General features: G+C 44.8%; 2 long non-coding RNA genes across 2 annotated transcripts; one reads left to right on the top strand and one right to left on the bottom strand.

Moving 5' to 3' along the window:
* The first annotated feature begins 1,370 nt into the window (after positions 1–1,370).
* Positions 1,371–12,988, top strand: LOC148684269 (uncharacterized). Its single transcript, XR_015946292.1, has 2 exons — positions 1,371–3,063; positions 9,616–12,988. It is a non-coding gene; the product is annotated as an uncharacterized LOC148684269 (long non-coding RNA).
* LOC148684270 (uncharacterized) lies at positions 12,640–13,133 on the bottom strand. The gene is made up of 2 exons (XR_015946291.1): positions 12,978–13,133; positions 12,640–12,714 (listed from the first exon to the last, which is right to left on the bottom strand). It is a non-coding gene; the product is annotated as an uncharacterized LOC148684270 (long non-coding RNA).
* Between the last annotated feature and the right edge of the window lie 6,132 nt (positions 13,134–19,265).

Here is a 19,265-nt window from a genome sequence, read left to right on the forward strand (position 1 = left end):
CTTCCAGATGCAATTGGACCTTGTCCACAGTTGCACATCATTTGGCTGTTATGCCTCTTCCCCGCATTCAGTTTAAAAGTGAAGTCCACACACGCACATAATAGGAATTTATATATCAGGAGCCACTTTGGATTTTCCCGTTCACACCAGTAGGTGTTCCCTTTTGTATTTTGTTCCCTATTATGCTGATTCAATACCAACAGGGCATGCATGGAGATAGGTAAGTGTGCACCTTGTGTTTTTTTTTTTAAGCCCACTGTGCAGGTAGTGTTCAAAAGGACACAGGCAATTATAAATCCTCAGCACACTTTTCAATGTGGGTTACCTGTGCAGTATTCTGGTTTTCTGCAAATCTGATGAATCAATAGATAGTTATCTATGCAGGAATCTCTGAATTTATGCTACTGCATCAGAAATACTTACCAGCACCTCTGGAAATGAAATGAAATGAAATGAAATGACATGAATTGCAAATTCTTAGCATAGACTTCAGATTCATGTTGCTGCTCAATATCTGGTGCGATCTTTTTTTAAAAAAAAATCTGATTTCCTGGTGCAATTTTCTGGTTTTGTGCAAATCTGAGGGATCAAAAACATTTATGTGCTTGAGTGCCAGAAATAGTTACAAGTACTACTACAGGTACTAAAGAAATGAAAGCACTGAGGATATACAGTGGTACCTCTGGTTACGAACTTAATTTGTTCCGGAGGTCTGTTCTTAACCTGAAACTGTTCTTAACCTGAGGTATCACTTTAGCATGCGATTTCTGTTCTCATCCTGAGGTAAAGTTCTTAACCCGAGGTACTACTTCCGGGTTAGCGGAGTCTGTAACCCGAAGTGTTTGTAACCCGAGGTGTTTATAACCCGAGGTACTGCTTTGAAATTGAAAGGGGAAATTGAAAGGGGAAATTGAAATTGAAAGGGGAGGGGGAGGGGGAGGAGGAGAAAGTACCATAACAATTGACCCACCCACACCAAAACAAATAATCTGCAACCCCAAGTGAAGCAGTTTGGAGCCTGATTTTCCCCAGTTTGTAGAATTATCCCTATATAAGGTAACCCCAAATTTATACCGGTAGTGGGAAAGCATTGAGATTGGTGTTGTTTGAAGGTGGGCTTCCTCCTATCCGCCCTCACAACTGGCTGTGTTGGTTGGGGCTGATGGGAGTTTTGGGTCCCAGCAATATCTGGAGGCCCACATGTTTCACATCCTGCACTGAATGATCAGGTGGTTTGGAAAGACCTTTACCTGAGACCCTGGTGTGGTGAGATGCTTCCAGTTAGAGTAGGCAAGACTGTACTAAGTTATGCTGTTTGCAAAAGCATGCACACATCTTTGCTATACTGTGATTGCTCTATCCTCATGTTATAAGGGGCAGGGTAAGAGGAATTTGCCCCCATGCATTACGAGACTACCAATGTACAGAGAGGGGACAGTTTAGCCAGAGAGAAGCCATTTTCTTGACTTCATGGTTCAAAAGTCAAGAGAAGCCTATTCTGCCGTATCAAGGTAAATTAATCCCCTGCTGACCCAGACAGTTCCTCCAGACCTCTTGGAAAACACACGCACCCTTTTACATAACCCATTGCTAAATCCTGTCTCACACCCACATGGAAACTTGCATAATCGCACCTCCAGCCAGATAACCAAAAACGATAACGATCACCCATTCTCGGAACTTCCACCCTCCCAAATCCCCGCCTGAGGTGCCCTCCCTTGTACTTTTCATGACCCAGATTCAGCTGAACCATGGACCTTTTTAAGATATATATATTTATCCCTAATAAACTATTCCGTTGTTCCTTTAGTAATGTTATGGTGTCCTCTATCATGTTACCCGATGCATCTCCCTATTCTCTACTCTGTATGAAACTGTATCTATTTACGAAACCGCAATAATATAACCTTGCACTGATACCTTGAACCTTTCTATCAAATTGTACCTGTTTAAAAAATCCTGCCATCCTGAAGAATTAATTGTTTGACTCTACTATTTGCAAAGGTTTCCACTTATGCACCCTTCTAAGCTTTTAGTTCGTTGTCCTTGATAAAATGTTATAAGCTGTCAAACATCGCTCTGAACTGTGAACGTTTTACCGCTGTTAGAATTGTATCCTCTCTGTGTATTATTAGTTACTGTATAATATCTTCTTCTTCTTTAACTTTAAGTGTAGTCTTTTCTCTCTATTGCAAACGTTGAATATTTGTATAAACTTTGTTGCAAGTTAATAGGCACCTCTGTGGCACAACATATTTTACGGACTGTTTCCACTTCTTCTTGATACCACACTGCCACCTAGCCAGTCTAAAAGAGCACGACTCAAATACACACTTTCAGTGAGAACAACAATTTTATTTGATAAACAGGTGTTATCAACAATCTTCCCACATCCGCAGAGTCTTCCTGTCAAACAATAAGGAGACATGCATAATCATTACCTGGACTATCACCATGATATCTTACATCAAGAATTCCATCAACCCCTTTGTCCTCTCGCGATTACCCCCTCCCAGAACCCATTTCCCCACCTTTTATGCAATTCTGTACTATTGGAAATGAAACCTATAAATTTGTGAAGCTTCCTTTGTTCGGGGTCCCTTCACTTCAACTTGCTTGTGTGGACGGATCGCTATTGCAATAGCTTTATTATTTAATTAATAAAGTACCTTGCTTCGTACGTCCTGGTTTGGCCTCTGTTATTTGGTAGGCAGGAGACGCTCAAACTTCGTCTGCCTGCCAGGATACCTGGACTCTTCCTGGGTCAAGGATCCACTTAATTCTAGGACCGTGTAGCTCTGCAAATTTTTACAACAGTTTGGCGACCACTTCGGGGACCCAGTTTTGCCTTGAGCTCCGGGTTCACTGAGGAAGGGGAGCCCAGCGCGCCCTTGCCTCTTTTGCAGGGGGGTAAACCAACCTCAGGACCCGAGGCGCTTGGTAGTAATTGAGAGTCCAAGCGGGACCCCCAGGACGAAGCAACGTTTAAAGGGACAAGGCTGTTTTTTCTTCAGGAACCAGTGGGAAGCTGGAGACAACGGGATTCGACTGAAAGGATCGGTCGTGAGTATTAAAAGGGGACACGCGGTGGGCTGATTACTGCAGCAACTAAAATTCTAAAACTTCACTCTTCACTGTTCTCTCCTTTTCTGTTTCTTATCTTGGGCTCTAGTTGCAGCTAAGCTGTAAAGGCATAAGGGATAAAGAAGAATTAGAGCCTTTGGGATCCGTCCTTTCGTTAAACGAAATACCCAGAAGGACGGACCCAGCTCGCTCCTGCCAATCTGCGCAGGAGTTCTGAGCAATCTACCCAACCTTTTTTCCGTATTCCTCTGCTCTTAATCTTCGGGTGAAGCCGCCCCTAGACACCCCCGATCCCCACCGGGAAGTGACGGGGTTGTTCTAGATCGCAAGGTCACCCGTTCTTTTCAAAAAAACCTTCCTTCCAAGGCTAACCACCCGGCATTGCGTGGGCAAGCGTCCAGGGCAGGTAGTCTTTCTATTAGATTGTAAGAGGCAGGAAAGTTGCTGCAGGACCCTAGGCAATTGATGACCAGAAGGGGGTCCTTAGGTATCTAGCTGCACCAGGCCGCCTAGTAGTTAGTGCACGCGAACGGCAGGCAGGAACACCACAAGGACGTGGGGGTGAGTCATAGACTCGGGAAGTTAAGAGTGTCCAGGAACAGGGTCGGGGACCCAGAACTGCAGTATAAAGAGCCAGAATAAACATGGGTGCGCATAATTCAAAGGAATTCCTGTCCCAGACTCCCAGCCGTGGCAAAGCTCAATGGAAGCTTCGCCAAAGTGGGGACTCTGAGGATGAAAGCCCATTACAATTCATATTCGAACATTGGCATGAATTACCTGGGGTGGAAAAACTTGACAAAAATCGGCTAAAAAGACTCTGTCAGAAAGACTGGATCCGCGTCACTGCGGACCATCCAGAGGGGGAAAAATGGATCCCGAGAGGTTCCCTTAATGCCCAGCGAATCTCTGCACTAAGAATAACACTGGAAGACCAATACCCCTTGCAAATTCGATATCTCAACTTATTTGAAAAGGCAAAAATCCTTCTTAAAGGGACTGAAGGTCCAACAGCCCCACAAATGCCAGTAATAACGGAAAGGAGTTCAAGACCCCCACCGTACCAGGAAACAATTATAGAAGAGCCGGTAGACCAGCTCTGCAGCCCTGCCGAAGCCCCGGCACCATCTCCTTCTAACGCAAACAGACAACGGGAGGCTGAGGTCCAAGACTCCCGGAGTGCAGTGGAGGGCGGATCTGTAACTCCTGCCATGCCTAGTCTAAGTCCAGCACCTCAGGGCAACCTCGAAGCCCGAATTCCTGCTGAAGTACCCCCCCAGCTAAGTCCTGTTGCTAGCAGAACTCGTAGTCGTGACCCAGAAACCAATTTAGTGGAGCAACTAGTGACAGTTTTATCGGAATTAAAGGGATCGTCCACAAAGGAAAGAGACCCCATAGAAAAGGAACCAGAGGCTACCGAGAAAACCCAGGGACAATATCCCTTAAGGTCAGTCCCAGTTTCAGATGGGACGAACTTCGTCTATTCCCATGTTCCCTTTTTAACCTCAGACCTACTGAATTGGGCTCAGCAGATGTCGACCTTAAAAGACAATCCTGACATGTGCTATCGTAAAATTGCCATTATTTTTTCTACTCATAATCCCTCCTGGGCAGACGTACACATGCTCCTGAATGGTCTTTTTAATGAGCCCGAACGGGAGGAGATTTTAGAGAAAGCAACAGAAGCCCTAAAATTACCTGATGTCCAACTCAATAAACCTGCAGGGATCGAGCCTCTAACTGCAGCCCAACTTAGAACCGAACCAGAATGGGACTATAACACCACGCCTGGGATTTGGTATCTGAAGGCGTTTCGAAAAGCCATCTTACATGGGATAAGGCTCGCGGGAAAAAAATCTACAAATTGGACTAAGATCAGGGAGGTAACCCAAGAACCTGATGAAACTCCCACCGCCTTCTATACCAGGCTAATAACCGCCTTTCGAACATGGGGGGGGATCGATCCTGATACCCCAGACAACCAAGTAGTGGTGAAAAGCTTCTTTAAAGACCAAGCTTGTCCAGACATCAGAAAATTCCTCTCCCTCCAAGTAGCCTATGAAGGGAAACCCATGAGTGAGATCCTCGGGCTTGCGAAAACCATTTATGATGGAAGGGATGAGAAAAAGAAAAAGGAGGCAAGGAAGGAAAAGGAGGACGATGCTAGAGTCCTCGCCTTGGCTTTGAGTGCAGCCAGTACCGCATATAACCCCCAACCTAGTTACCCCTTCAGAAATTCAAAGGCTCCCACACAACCTAGAGGGATGAACGCACATGCAAATCGACAAGCCTCTCCTTACCAAAGGGCTAACAATGTCCAGCATCGAGAGACCACCTCTCAATGCTTTTTCTGCAATCAAATAGGGCATTTCAAGCGAAATTGTCCATTATTCTTAAATACCGTGGCACCAAAACCAGCTCTAGGGATGGGATCCAATGCAGCACAAAACCCTAACCCGATAGCGCCAAACCCTTTCCAGAATCAGCGCCCATTCCAACTACCGCTGGAATTTAACCAGGAGCAAATGCAACCCACTCTTAATTCAGAGACTAACCAATGACAATTAAACGGGGATCCTTCAAACCTTGCCCTGGTATGCCCGACAATTGCCTTATCAGCCCATGACCCCATATGCACAATCACCATAGATGGCCATGAGTATCAGTGTTTACTAGATACAGGGGCAACTTTCTCAACTTTAAACGACAGTCATCTGAGGTCCAGTCAGCAAAAACAACGTATAATGGGCATTGATGGGATCCCCAGGACATGCGCTCTTTCAGAGCCAGCGAAAGTAACGATAGGGCCCCTGACTGCTGAGCACTCATTTCTACTGACCCCGAGCCCTGTCAACCTACTAGGGCGAGACCTACTATGTAAATTACAGGCAACTATAACTTGCAGCACTGAGGGTATCTACCTCCACATGCCAGAAGAGGCGGCAGTCTCCTTTCAAGGCATTTTAAAGGAAGAAAACCTGACTGATTTAGAAATACCAACCCCTCTGATTGACAAGGTACCAGTTCACCTATGGGGAAATACTAATACCTCTGTGGGACTCTTAAAATCGGCAGATCCCGTTGTTATTAAATACCGCACCGATGTCCCATACCCCTCCATCAAACAGTACCCCTTGCCGCAGGAGGCAATAGAAGGATTGAGGCCAATGATACAGGATTTTATGGATCAAGGCATCCTTGTTCCCTGCGTCAGCCCATGCAATAGTCCACTCCTGCCGGTACGCAAGCCATCACCCCCGGGTGCCCCAGTTAAATACAGGCTTGTCCAAGACCTCAGAATTATCAACAACTTTGTGATACCCCGCCACGCCATCACCGCCAACCCTAATACAATTTTGACCGGAATCCCACCAGATAGTACATATTTCAGTGTCATTGATTTATGCTCCGCCTTCTTTTCCATAAGAGTGCATGAGAAAAGCCAATTTCTGTTCGCCTTTACGTGGGAAAAAGGACAGCTGACTTGGACTAGACTCCCACAGGGATATGTAGAGAGCCCAACAATTTTTGCTTGTGCATTGCATAGGGACCTACAAGACCTCTCCTTTCCTGCTGGCTCCTCCCTTTTAATATATGTAGATGACTTGATAATTTGCTCCACCTCCGCAACTAATTGCCACATGGACACCGTCCATCTACTAACCGCCCTTGCCGACAAGGGCCACAAGGTCTCACCAAAAAAACTACAATATTGCCAAACTGAAGTAAAATACTTGGGCCACATAATTGGCCACGGAACAAGAGCTTTGACAACTGAAAGAGTAGATGCTATAGCTAAGGTTCCCCTGCCAAAGACCAAGAAACAGCTCCGCGGGTTTCTAGGAATGAGCGGATTTTGCAGGTCATGGATCCCAGGGTATGGAGAATTAACCAAACCCCTTGTAAAGATGACTAATAAGGACGAACCAGAACCCCTTGAATGGTCCAAAGAAAGCCTACAAAATTTTGAAACTATCAAAAGGGAACTGAGGTCCGCTCCAGCCTTAGGATTGCCAGACTACCGTCTCCCCTTTTCGCTGTTCGTGCATGAACAGAAAGGGGTAGCCTCCGGAGTTCTGACACAAACCTTCAGAGGCCAGGAACGTCCTGTCGCCTACTACAGTATTCAATTAGACCCGGTAGCTAAGGGGACTGTAGGTTGCCTCAGGGCAATTGCTGCCGCTGCGGAATTAGTGGACAGAGCCCTAGAAATCGTTCAAAATCAAGAACTAATCCTAAATGTACCACATGCTGTAGCCACCTTGTTAAACTTACGAAACTGTCAACATTTTAGTAACGAACGACTAAATCAGTACGAAGCTGCCCTGCTCACACCATCCAACGTGCGCATTAAAAGAGTCAATACCCTAAATCCAGCCACCCTACTGCCTCTGCCCGACGACGGGACCCCCCATCACGATTGCACCTTAGCAGTCCGCTTGGCCGAAAGGCCACGGGAAGATTTAGACCACCTTCCCTTGGAAAACCCAGATATCTCAATCTTTACAGATGGAAGTTCCAAGGTCGTGGCTGGAACAAGACAAACTGGGTACGCTGTGGTAACACACGACACCATCCTAGAAGCTGCACCTATAAACCCGCGCTACAGTGCGCAGGCAGCTGAGCTTATTGCCCTTATCAGAGCTTGCGAATTGAGTGAAGGCAAGCGCGTAAATATCTATACTGATTCCAAATATTGTTTCGGACTGGTACACGCTACGGGTACCCTCTGGAAACAGAGGGGATTCCTAACAGCTGCAGGAACACAAATCTCTCACGCACCGCTAGTGAAAAGACTAATGGACTCCATACATTTCCCGAAGGCCATCTCAGTAATACACTGCAAAGCACACACAAATGGCACGGACTTTGTCTCCTTAGGGAATAGTATTGCGGACGCCGCTGCCCAGAAGGCAGCGGCCATGAGAGGGGAAATGTATGAAAATGAATTTCAAGCCATCTTAGTTCCAGCCGATGTAGACTTCAATCGAATGTATCGCACCGCTAGTGTAGAAGAAATAAGCTCATGGCAACAACTGGGGGCACACCAAAGGGACAATGCGTGGGTTTTGCCGGACGGACGTCTAGCAATGCCTAAAGCCTGGGTACCCCGCCACCTCCGGGTTTTACACAATTTCACACACTGGGGAGCAAACCGCCTAGCAGACAGCATCCTTAGGCATTGGTATGCCCCAGGTGCACACCAATTTGCGAAGGCAGTATCCAAAAATTGCACCATCTGCGCCGGATTCAACCCAAAACAAGAACCACGCAAACCACCAGGGTCTAGACCTTGGGCATATATACCCTTTGAAAGCCTACAACTAGATTTTGCAGAACTCCCGAACTGTATGGGGTTTAAACAATTACTTGTCATAACAGACCGACTTTCAGGTTGGCCAGAAGCTTTTCCATGCAAACGAGCAAATGCTCAAACCGTTGCCAAAATCCTCATGCAGGAAATAATTCCCAGATACGGAGTTCCACGTCGATTAGACTCTGACCGTGGGACACATTTCGCTGCAGAGGTAGTTCAGTCTGTCACCAAGGCATTTGGAATTAAATGGGAACTCCACACCCCGTACCATCCGGCCTCTTCAGGTCAGACGGAGCGGATGAATGGACTTATAAAAACCCAATTGGGAAAAATCTGTAAGGCTACCGGGCTAAAATGGATAAATGCTCTTCCGTTAGTCCTACATAATATTCGTAGCCAGCCGAGAGGACTCTTGAAACTATCTCCCTATGAACTCCTGTTCGCCAGACCCTCCCCGACTCATACCACCCAACTCCCCGTCTCTGAGCTAGAGACTGGGGAAAACGAACTGACTGTATATGTTACACAATTACAACGACAACTAAAGAAACTACACCATTATGCAGCGACCTGTCAGAATGTTCCCCTTGATGTCGATGCTCACTCCTTCACGCCTGGACAGTGGATTTGGGTTAAAACTTACAGGCGAGCCACCTTACAACCCCAGTGGGAAGGACCCTACCAGATTCTCCTGACGACCCCAACTGCAATCAAGGTCTCTGAACGTTCTGCCTGGATTCATCACACCTTCTGTAAGTCCGCACCAAACCCCAACGACCTGGGTGACGTTGCAAGGACCTCCCCATCTTCCATCAACTCCACCGAAGACACCGTCCCACTCGACAATCCCGCGCCAGCCATCGAATCCCCCCAAGACCCTCCCGAGGAACCCACCTCGATCCCAATAACAGCCAAGGAAGGTGACCAAGGAGACCTGGAGAAGTGGATGTCAAAGATCCTTGTAGTACCTGAACCAGACGACCCAGATCATCCACCCATACGAATGCAGTTCCGGAAACAGAAATGCCACGACACCGGGAGCGGGACCTGAAACCCCAGTTTTTGTTTTACCTTCCCTTTCTCATACCACCTTCCCAAAACCCAACCCAGTTTTCCCACCCTCCTCCCTTATCTTTCTCAAACCCAAAAACCACCACCCCCTCCCTTCCCTAACTGTATCGTGTCTGTCGAGTTCTTTCTTTATTTTTATACAGATTTTCGCCTCTGCCAACCCGTGAGATGGACCGGACCCTGCTCCTGGGATACTGTCTCGCCTTCATCACCTACGTCGCAGCCCAGCAGCTCAATTGTGGAGAAAATCCTTCTGAGTTCTTCTTCCTGGATCATCGGACCGTCGACTCCTCTGACCCTACTTCCTTGAACAACCTTGGAGACTTCAAATTCTGCCTTCCCGGAACTAAGAGGTGGCTACCACATGCCTTTCGACCCCAACTGCGAGGCACCCAAACCTGGGAATTACTTATAAGGTCTGCCTCCTTCTCTATATTGGGACGTGCTTTCTTTACCCTTGACCATTCCTGGAACCGGTTAACTTGCCACAATGGAACTTCTCATCAGACCCAATGGGGCACCACTATTAAGACTTTTGACCCCGCAGAACAAGGACAAGGACTTTGGGGGGAATACACGGACTCTATGCATTATGACTTTTGGACTTATGGATTCATGTGTACCAATCCATCCACTGCTACGACCATTCAAGGTATCTGCGTTCGAAAATTTTGTTGTATATGGGACATAGGGACGGCATCAACCTGGGAAGGAAATAGGTATGTCGAGGGATGGTTACACTCAGTTGGAGGTGGGGCTAGTACGGAATGGGACCATGTAGGACCCCAGAGATGCGGGGGAGTCTCAACTGACCTACACTTACTCCACCGACAGGACCCTTTACAGCCCCTCGGCACTGCCCCTAGAAACGTCAACCTTACAGGACTTCCCTTGCCCCCGCGCATTTCCGATATCTCTGCATGGCAAAGTAATACGTACGTCCAGCTCCTTCAGCGGGCCGCCCATGCCACGAATTTAACTGACTGCTGGATCTGCACCCATATCCCATCCCACATAGAGCAGGGAGTGCCTTTCGTTGCAAACCCCCTCACCCTCCAACAGTATAAGAGTACCTACCTCCTGAACCGGAACCTTACTTTCTTAAAGCCCACTTCACAGTATATATACCTGAGTGGTGAGTCCCAAGGACCCATTTGTAGAGAATTTACAGGAACTGGAAGCCATGTGGGTTCTAGCAAATGCCCCGTTACGATCTTAATAAACCCCGGAGAGGACCTCACCTTAGTCAGGAATCACACGCATTCCCGTTCTTACCCTGATCTCAAGTCTGCCCTGACAGCCGTCTTGTTCCCGTTCATTCAAGAATCACCCATTGACGGTCTCATAGAAGCCTTTAGCACCGGACGAATTGGGAAACCCCTCAGCGGGCTATTCTGGCTCTGTTCCTCCCGAGGTTATACGTGGGTCAGTATTCACATGAGAGGATCCTGCTTCCTCGGCCACATACACCCAGGGTTCCGGGTAACCCAGGACTTACCTACCGGCCGCTTGAGAAACAGGAGGTCCCCGACTACCCCGTTAAAACCTAAGGCAAAGGCAGAGACCTGGCTCCGCGCAGTGTTCCCAGCCTATGGGGCTTTCTCGAACCATATGGACATCTTAAAACTAACGGATATTTTGTTGCGGTTCATCAATGAATCTGAGGCCGCCACGCTAGCAGTGTTAACAGAACTCACTCAGGTCCGATCCCTCTCTATTCAGAACCGCTTGGCTCTTGATCTCCTCCTGTCAGCGCAGGGCGGGACCTGTAAGCTCATCGGGGCGGAGTGCTGTATGTATGTATCCGATCAGACCCTGAATATAACAGCACACCTCCGAGCCATCGATTCCCTAACAAAAGATCTCCACGAGGTGCAGAATGAAGGGGTCTCAGACTGGGATATCTGGTCGTGGCTTCCCAATGCCTCCTGGCTCAGGGAAATCGTGAAAGGCACCCTTTTTCTAGCTCTATCTTTGATCCTCCTCCTTACCTCCCTTTGCTGTTGCCTCCAATGTTTCCCGGCTATGTTAACTCCCCGCAGACAAAAGCCCTCCCCAACCTCCTTTCAAGCTCCGTTATGTCCTTCCCCTGAGTTCCCCGAGATAGTACCGATGTTCCACCTTGGGAGTGGGGAGTACATTACCCCGGTGTGCGGAAATAATTTTTAATTACTTAAAAATTAATCCGCAGAGAGGGGAAATGTTATAAGGGGCAGGGTAAGAGGAATTTGCCCCCATGCATTACGAGACTACCAATGTACAGAGAGGGGACAGTTTAGCCAGAGAGAAGCCATTTTCTTGACTTCATGGTTCAAAAGTCAAGAGAAGCCTATTCTGCCGTATCAAGGTAAATTAATCCCCTGCTGACCCAGACAGTTCCTCCAGACCTCTTGGAAAACACACGCACCCTTTTACATAACCCATTGCTAAATCCTGTCTCACACCCACATGGAAACTTGCATAATCGCACCTCCAGCCAGATAACCAAAAACGATAACGATCACCCATTCTCGGAACTTCCACCCTCCCAAATCCCCGCCTGAGGTGCCCTCCCTTGTACTTTTCATGACCCAGATTCAGCTGAACCATGGACCTTTTTAAGATATATATATTTATCCCTAATAAACTATTCCGTTGTTCCTTTAGTAATGTTATGGTGTCCTCTATCATGTTACCCGATGCATCTCCCTATTCTCTACTCTGTATGAAACTGTATCTATTTACGAAACCGCAATAATATAACCTTGCACTGATACCTTGAACCTTTCTATCAAATTGTACCTGTTTAAAAAATCCTGCCATCCTGAAGAATTAATTGTTTGACTCTACTATTTGCAAAGGTTTCCACTTATGCACCCTTCTAAGCTTTTAGTTCGTTGTCCTTGATAAAATGTTATAAGCTGTCAAACATCGCTCTGAACTGTGAACGTTTTACCGCTGTTAGAATTGTATCCTCTCTGTGTATTATTAGTTACTGTATAATATCTTCTTCTTCTTTAACTTTAAGTGTAGTCTTTTCTCTCTATTGCAAACGTTGAATATTTGTATAAACTTTGTTGCAAGTTAATAGGCACCTCTGTGGCACAACATATTTTACGGACTGTTTCCACTTCTTCTTGATACCACACTGCCACCTAGCCAGTCTAAAAGAGCACGACTCAAATACACACTTTCAGTGAGAACAACAATTTTATTTGATAAACAGGTGTTATCAACAATCTTCCCACATCCGCAGAGTCTTCCTGTCAAACAATAAGGAGACATGCATAATCATTACCTGGACTATCACCATGATATCTTACATCAAGAATTCCATCAACCCCTTTGTCCTCTCGCGATTACCCCCTCCCAGAACCCATTTCCCCACCTTTTATGCAATTCTGTACTATTGGAAATGAAACCTATAAATTTGTGAAGCTTCCTTTGTTCGGGGTCCCTTCACTTCAACTTGCTTGTGTGGACGGATCGCTATTGCAATAGCTTTATTATTTAATTAATAAAGTACCTTGCTTCGTACGTCCTGGTTTGGCCTCTGTTATTTGGTAGGCAGGAGACGCTCAAACTTCGTCTGCCTGCCAGGATACCTGGACTCTTCCTGGGTCAAGGATCCACTTAATTCTAGGACCGTGTAGCTCTGCAAATTTTTACAACACTCAGATACTTGCGCATTTAAATCCATGTTCCAGTGTGAACTTTAATTCCATCTTTTCGGTTTCTAGTAATTCTATATATATTTGATTATTATTTATGTTCAAATCAATTGTACAAAAAAGTAGATGGTTCAGTACATGACAGTACATGAATAAAACAAAACAGTAGAATGCTACAACATCCAACATTCTTCCCTACTGAAGTACATAAAAGAGTAGGTTGTAAAAGAAGTGTGTTGCTACCATTTATAATTTAACTGAAAACGAACTTGAAAGATTCTTAGAGATAGAGAGACAGTTTTGCAATTCCGACTCCGATTTAAATCTCTGAGAGATTTGCAGTTGATCTACTGTAGGGAGCCATCTGGTCTATATTTTATTCAGCGTTTGAATCGTAACCCTATACTTTTATTGGCCGTGCAGAGTTAGCTCTGCAAATGCATTGTTTTATTCTCCGTCTGTTAAATGTGAAGTTGGTGTTTCATTTTTGCTAGCAAAGTGTTATATTTGAAAGCTAGACATGTTTTAGTTCTCAGCAGTTCCCCTTAAGTGGCACCAAAGCTCCTCTGGACATCGTCAGCCTCAATTTCAACAAAATGTTTATGTTTCAGTGATTTCTCTCACATTTTGAAACTCACATTTGTATAAGTTCTATATTAGTCTGACGCTGAGTGTGCCTAATGTCAGATATTTTCCTATACATTCTGCATTCCATTTGTGATACCAATAACTAATAATTTTTTTTTCCAAGTGATAAGTTTTCACTCAGGCTTCCGAAAGAAACCAAAACCAATACCAATGCTGTGTCCTTGAAACGTCTTACTACTACAAGAAGTGAGGTGAGCATTACACACAGTGGGAACTCAGCAGAACTCATTTTGGGCACCTCTTAGGTGGGCGCCATTGCCACTCTAAGAGAATGAGGGTGGTGTTCATGGTGAGTTCTAACACCTCTTTTTCTAGAAAAATAGCACTGATTACACACAAATTGCCGCCAGCCTCTGATTTTCCTCAACTTTGAAATCAGATAAGGAGGAAAGGCAACACTTTTGCTAGCTAGAAAGCACTGTCCTCTGCGCAGAAATAAGTACCACAAAGTTCAATCGGTTGCACTTGCTCTCTAGTGAGTGAGTTTAGGATTGCAGCCTTAATCATTTGAAGCTACTTGCTCAAGCATTTAGGGCAGGCATCCCCAAACTTTGGCCCTCCAGATGTTTTGGACTACAATTCCCATCATCCCCAAACTTCGGCCCTCCAGATGTTTTGGACTACAATTCCCATCATCCCTGACCACTGGTCCTGTTAGCTAGGGATCATGGGAGTTGTAGGCCAAAACATCTGGAGGGCCACAGTTTGCAGATGCCTGATTTAGGGAGTTGGAATAACACCTCGCTTGCATTACAGTTTCAGCTTCAAAGGAATTGTCTTTCTGTTTAAAATGGCCCTAGCTCAAATACCGGTAAAGAACAAAAGAAATCTCTTACTTTAGATATGAGTTGGAGCCATTCCAGTATTGGCGTTTTGTTTGGAATAAGATGGTTGGTACCAGCATACTCACATGTACATGCAAAGCCAGAATCGTAGAAGTCCCCACCCATGATCAACTATTTCTTAGTTGACTTGCCACTAAAACCCAGATATCCTACTCCTGGATGAAATGCACTATTCTCTTTATATTTTTCCTCCAATCTATATTTTCCTTCTCATCTTGCTTCCATATGCTTGTGCAAAATGACTTTCATATACGCAACATAATTATTTTAGAACTTGGTTCCAATCATTTGGGAGTGTATTGACTCCATATGAATAGCAAAATCTGGGCTGAGATCCCAGTTTCCCTAGAGCAATGTAGCATTTAAGAACTGAATATAGGCTCAAGATAACCTAGGCAAAAAAAAAAAAAGAGCACCAACTCAGAACCAACAATTAGTATTAGTATTAGGACAGTTCTCATTGTGCAAATATGTGTGTATGATTAATCATAGATCATATGTGCACTAGCACAAACTGGGATGTATAGTAGTGTACAGGAGTTTAAACGGTGAAGTTGGATTGTTGTTTGTCTCCATGGAGGATGGAGGAAGGTTGGTTGGAGAGAGGCTGAATAATCAAAGTGGAAGGCATTAATCAGTCTCTGTCCAAACATCCTTCCTCCACCCCAAATGATGGGGTTCGTCTTCGCATGTGAACATCATAGAGCAGCATGGGGAGGATGATTTATAGCTGAAAAATAAATCACCCACCGCAAGCTGATTTTTCATTGATGGTGGAAAAGATACAGGGATCCTATATCTTCCTTCTCTCTTTCCTCAGGGGATGAGAAACCATCACTCAAGGGGGCTTCGGAAGCCGTCGCGTGCACACTGGGGGAAATCTGGATCTCAGTGGCAGAGCACATGTTTTGTTCCAGGTTCAATCCCCAACAACTCCAAGCAGGTCTGAGATAGACCCCCGTCTGAAATCCTGTTGGCAGTCAGTGTAGAGTCTACACCAGGGTTTCCCAAACATGGGTCTCTAGCTGTTTTTGGACTACAACTCCCATCACCCCTAGCTAGCAGGACCAGTGGTCAGGGAAGATGGGATCTGTAGTCCAAAAACAGCTGGTGACCCAAGTTTGGTCTACCAAATGGTCTACACCAGGCGTGTCAAACCTGTGGCCCTCCAGAAGTTTTGGCCTACAACTCCCATGATCCCTAGCTAGCAGGACCGGTGGTTGGGGAAGATGGGAATTGTAGTCCAAAACATCTGGAGGGCCGCAGGTTTGACATGCCTGGTCTACACTGTAGGGCAGGCGATGCTGAGGGCTTGCTCACACTTCTGCTTGCCCTGTACCTAGAATACATGGGGTGCCTGAGTGGTGTCCTGCTTCTCCCATGCTTTCTAGCCATGGGTCTGAGAGGTTTTGCCTCTGCCCCGCTGCTTTCCCCTGTGTAAACCTGCTCTTTAGTGTCAACTCAGAATCCATGGGAAACCCGCTTGCCGTTTGTTCCAATTCAGCGCTAAATCACAGGTTTCCACAGCGGAAAGCAGCGGAGCAAGCAGAGGTGTGGCTGAGTCCTGAGTGAGGTAGATCAATGTCTAGTTCCTTACGAAGCAGTTTCTTATGTTCCTGGTACATAATTGCTCTGCTGTTTTAATGGCCTTCGCTTTATTGTACATAGTAATTGTTATATATTCAGTGGACTGTGTTTGCCTGAGCTTGAGTCTGGACTAAGGATTCTGAGCCCCTGTGTTCTGATTCAATACATGATATCCAGTCACAGAACATTTCAGGATTTGGACCTCTGCCATTGGCCCTTAAACTCTGAGTCATGATTCGCAGCTTGGAAGTTTAGACAGCCAATCACGTTGGGAGTGGGAGTGGTCCAGGCCTTCAGAAATGTAAATAAGCAGTTGCTTTGCCCCTGTTGTCCAGTTCTGTTAGTTCAATAAAGGTTATTGCTGTTATCACTGTGTCTTTCCTCGTGGGAACCCACCTACACTTCAGTAATTATGGATGTTTAAATGTTTCAATGAAGCTGTTTTATTTTTTAAAATGTGTGGATATGTATTTATAATCGGTTTGACACTTGTAAACTGCTTGGAGGTCATTTTGGCAAGTAAATTATATATATATATATATATATATATATATATATATATATATATATATATAGGATTTTTTTATTTAAATCAGATTTTTTGATTTAAAACGGATTTTTAAAATAAAATCCTTTTGGAGGAAAAATCTTTCTAAAGGTAGTTTTCTGTTTAAGTTACATTATAGTCCAAAGGCTACTCATCAGGAAATAAGGATTTGTTTTACGGGTCTAAAGACCACAAACAAAGTAAATTATCCGGGGGTCTGGATTACAAATAAGAACACCAATTTATTTAAAGATAATTACATCAAATAATGGAAGGAAATTAGAGGAAATTTAGAAAATTTGAGTAAATTGAAGCTGTCATTAAGGGGCAGAAAGGCTTCATGAACTACCCAGTGAGGAAGGCCTTATTCGAAGTTTGGGAGAGGAATAAATTCAAAGTTATAACAAAAACCCCTTGGTGGATATCACCTATAGAGTCAACTGCCATTCATAAAAATAACATGAACAATAACTGGCCAACTTACAGAAACTTGGTGGATGAGATAAATTATTTTTAATCCTCCCCCTTTCATCTTATTCTTTAATATTTATTTCTACAGAGCTATTTTACAATGTAATGTAACTAAGACCTCATTAGAGTGAGACAACAGAATGGTACTTTCTAGTCAGCAAATTTATTGCTTCTTGATGAATGAGGTTTTTTCAACAGAACCATTGTTCTCCACAGTTTCAAAATGTCTAGGATATGTATTTCCTACTTCTCTCCCCCCCCACACACACTTTATTCATTACAGTATATTCATTACAGTATACTGTAATAGTTTTACGACTTGCAAAATGATATGTTACAATATCTCTTGAGGCTGCCTGTCACCTTTTTCGGCAGCTGTTTGTGCTGGGATGGGGAGCATGGAACTAAGAAAAATCAGTGAAGCAGTGACTCCATGTGGTGGTATACCTGCTTTGCAAAATAGTAATAAAAAAGGCACCTAATCACAAACCACTTGAGAGCCAATTCACATGGCCTTTAGTATATGCCAATTTGAAATACGTATGCATGCATGTTGCACAGCGTATTAGGCTAGTTATCATGAGCAAGTAGCCCCCATTCCTTCTGAATGAGCACCCCTTCAGATCTACTGCAAAACTGATACTATGACACCCATATATAAGCATGTCGAGAGGTAATGTCATAGAATAGTAGAGATGGAAGGGGCCACAAGAGTCATATAGTCCAGCCCCTGCAAAGCAGGAATCTTTTGCCCAAGGTGAGGCTTGAACCCATGACCCTGAGATTAAGAGTCTCACGCTCTTAATCCCTGCCTTATCTGCAAGGTACATACAAACAAACATATATTCTGGGCAAGGAGGAGCAGAGCCTTTTAGGTGGTGGCAGCATGGGAAAGATAAGTGATGTCAATTACATAAAAAGAACTTGCTGCCCAGGAGTTCTTTCCTTAAATTTATTTTGACTTTCTGCATTACTATCACCAAAATCTTTGCAGACCAATGGATATGTTAATAGAACTACCATTTGACCAGTAAAGGTCAAGAAAGTCATCAGGGTCGGTTTCACATTCAGCTTGTGGCCCAAACAAATCCCACCCATTGTTTGCCAGATTTCTCCTATACTGCAGTTCAGGGCTATGTAGCTCCAGCTCCAGAGGTAGGGAAAGTTTTTCAACCTGAGGACCAAATTCCCTTGGAAATAACCTTTTGGGGAGCACATCCCACAGGTGAAGGGAGCAATAGGCAAAAGTGGGTGGGACACAATGTGATTCTCAGCTGTCTACTGTAGGCTAAATTTCAGCTATGCTAGAAGCCCAAGATTTTGGCATAGTCTACTCCCTCTCCCACAGGCGTTATCGCTGGTCTAGGGCACACATTCACACCAAGTGAAAACACTTGAGGTTAGTGCAGAACAGGGCTGATGTGGTCTGGAGTGGGAGCATAGCTTCGTGGGAGAGCCCCAGAGGTCAGACAGGGCCACAATCAGCCCCCAGGCCAGAGGTTTTCCTACGGTATCACTGGCATTCAGTAAGTCAGCCTTCCTAATGTCTGCCCAGGATGGGGATAAAGATGTCAGTGGTATTTGATTCCCAGTAAGTCAGCAAAAATGTATAAGACAAGTACAAATACCTGCTGGAAATGTAAAGAGAAAGAAGGTACCTTTTATCATATGTGGTGGCCATGTAAGGTAATGAAAGCTTTATGGGAAATGATATATAATGAATTGAAAAAAATGTTTAAAATAACTTTTGTAGGGGAAAAAACCCAGAAGCTTTTCTATTAGGAATTATAGGCACCGACTTCCTAAAGGAGCAGAAAAGACTTTTTATGTATGCGACAACAACCTCACGGATGCTTCTAGCCCAAAGATGGAAAGAAGAAAAAGTCCCCACAAGAGAGGAATGGCAAACTAAGCTGTTGACCTGTTGGACTATGGCAAAACTGACCGGAAAGCTCAAGAACCAAAAAGACAATAACTTTAAGAAATAATGGGGGAAATTTATAATTTATTTAGGAGACCACTGTGTAAGCAGATGAAAACATTAG

This window comes from Zootoca vivipara, chromosome 11 (genome assembly GCF_965207765.1).
Source record: "Zootoca vivipara chromosome 11, rZooViv2.hap1.1, whole genome shotgun sequence".
Lineage (NCBI taxonomy): Eukaryota > Metazoa > Chordata > Lepidosauria > Squamata > Lacertidae > Zootoca > Zootoca vivipara.